We start from the raw sequence: 3034 nt of genomic DNA on the forward strand, positions 1-3034 counted from the left end.
TAAAGAAGAAAATAAAATAATAATCAAAAAAATCCTTTTTCGGACTTGGGCCAATTTTAAACAAATTGGCCCAAACAAACTCAGCCCAAAAACCAGGCTTGCCCGGTCCGTGACCTGCCTACCCCTAGCCATCCAAACGACACCGTTTAATCCAGTATGATCTGGGCCGTTGATCTCAGATTGATCAACGGCCAAGATCTCACACCCCATAACCCACTAATGAACCCGACCCGTTCCACCCGAACCAACCTTGACCCCTACTAAGCCAAACGACACCGTTCCACTTAAGCCCTCAGATCCAGACCGTAGATCTAGATTGATCTAACGGTTGAGATCAAGCCATCCACCCCGTATATAAACCCTTCCCCCTTCACCCCGCGCCCTAATCCAAACCCCCCTGCCTTAGGTCGTCTTCACCAGACCCCAACCCTCCAAACCCTAGCCGCCCCTGCATACCTTCGCCATGAAAGCCGGCGGCATGGACGCCGGTGACCCTACCCTTAACACCATAGATGCTCCTCACCGTCCTGAACCCAAATCCACTAACCACACACCTCGAATCCCATCCCACCTTCTCGAATCTTCATTTGATGATTCGATTCAAAACTCGATCTACCCCGATCTGCCCTAAATTCATACCAGGCAGTCCCCGAACCCCCCTCGTGACCAAACCATGCTTGGTTTGGTCCGAATCTGACCAGGGAAGCATGAATCCCAGATCTAATCTTTGAAACCTTAGGGTTCCTTGTCACTGGTCCGTATCTCGTTTAAACCAAAAGAAACACTTCGATTAAAGTCCGTTCAGCCTTAAGAAAGATCTGTCCGAATCCAAGTTAAGGCTTTTGATTTTTTGAGATTTAAGGTGAGTTTTGCTTTTCTTTTCTTATTTCTGTTAGTCCATGTTCGTTTAAAAGGTCTGTTCATGTTTTGTTTTAATCTGTGTTTTGAGTTTTATCGACTGTGTCCTGTCCACCTTGCCTGAACCTTTGTTGTTTGATTGAGTTTCTTCTTCTACTTGTTCTGATAATGTGTATGTATGTATTTGTTGTGCAATTAGTTGAATTTCAAATTTGAACTGATTAACTGATTCCTCGGGTACAATTCTGCTTAGTCAACAATTCGAATCATGTGTCCTATACTGTTAAATGTCTGATTTTGGTTTCGATTGTATGTGTTATAACTAATATAGTCGAGTCGACATGTGTCGTCAATTAGTTTCAGATGTTTGAACAATAAACATATCGTTCTGCTTCTGTTGAGCATTGTCTGAATCAGTTAGGAATTGAATTTAGCTACTTATAGTTTGTTAATCTGAATCAGAAATATAAAAAGATTGGTTTTGTTTAGTTGCAGTCAGAACTGGAGGGCATGTGCACTTGTGCACAACATGGGCATAAAGGCTTTTGTTACATTTAAAATAGTTTGACAGCATATGCTGTCGGATTATACCATGCTGCCCACATCCTGCTTTAGTTTAGAAATATTAAACCTCACTTAAAAGGAAAGTCTGCCAGGGAATATCATGGGAGTTTGTTCTTATTTAAATAGTAAGTGGAATCTGAAAATAGGAGAGCACATGGGAGGATGTTCTGATTTGTGTAAAACAGACTGTTAAAGGGGTGATGGGAGGCTTATAAAAGGGGGGATTTTGATGAGGAGAGACAGAATAGAACGGAGAGAACTAAGAAGAAGGAGAATTAAAGTTCTGAGAAAGACATACACACATACATAATTGCATTTTGCATTGGAATTTGTCCTGCTGTTGTTCATCTGTTACTGCTGGTGTTTCGTTTACATTGATGCTCAACTGACTCCCCTGCTTATTTCATTGTGAGCATCTCCTCAGGTACACATTTCGAATTTGTCTGATGTAACTGATGTCGCAATGAAAGATTGAATCGAAAGATCTGAAGGGATTATAATCATCTGTTGCTTCGCTTACAAATTTTATAACTATTGTCAAGTTGTGTAAATTTTAGTTTATAGCTAATAGAGAATACATTAGCAAGTTTGTACTTAAGTAAAGTTTATGTTAATCTGAAACTGCGGTATTTGATTCGTTTAGTTAGCATACAGGATGTAAATACGATCCATGGAATGTGACACTATTTATACAATTGTTAAACTTAAACTCATTCTTTCAGCATGTTTGAATAGGTAGGGGCAAATGGCTGTTAAATCTAGCCAAATATAATACAGTTTTGAATCATCCAATTTCGATTTCTTTAGGCAGTTTATAGGACTAGTTTTGAACATCATCAGTAACATCTTTTAATAAGGAACTCTATTAATCCTGTTTAAGCAATTTGATTTAAATTCGACTTAAGGATGTTGTTCGGATTAAGTATTGCATTTCATCAATCTCATATGTAATTTCTTTGTTCAACCAAAGCATTTTCGTAAGGTATGACGTCTTTTCACTTTATAAGTAATTAATCAGAAATTGATAGGAGTCCGGTTTAGGCCAAAGCATATACTTCAATTAGCATACATTTTTCTTTCTTCTATCTTCTGGAAACAAAATAATAGAAATGTAGTCACTTTAGGATACCCTCTTCTAAAATAATGAGACGAGCCTCGCTAAATAAAAAATGCAAATTGCGGGGCCCTCAATGATTAACCACAATAAATATCTAGAATTCAGGATAGGCTGTTTAGTGAATTCCACTGCCTTCCCCAAAGATAATAACGCGTTAGACTCTTTAGGCGCGATTTAATTAAATTATATTCTTAAATTCGGGTGTACATTGATGTGACCCAAATCCAAATCTCAACGGAGTCGAAATGTGTTAACAACCACGGGTGCATTGATTGTGACGTGGTTCGAGATGCATTTTCCCGACGTTGCAATTCTATAAAAATAAATGATAATAATAAAAGCGGTTTAAACTTAATAAAAGCACATAAGTCATAACATATATTTAAATCAGATATTTAGCCATTATAACAATTTAAGCGATCGTGCTAGAACCATGGGATTCGAGGGTGCCTAACACCTTCCCTCGGGTCAACAGAATTCCTTGCTTAGAATTTC

The sequence above is a fragment of the Nicotiana tabacum genome, chromosome 20 (genome assembly GCF_000715075.1).
Source record: "Nicotiana tabacum cultivar K326 chromosome 20, ASM71507v2, whole genome shotgun sequence".
NCBI lineage: Eukaryota > Viridiplantae > Streptophyta > Magnoliopsida > Solanales > Solanaceae > Nicotiana > Nicotiana tabacum.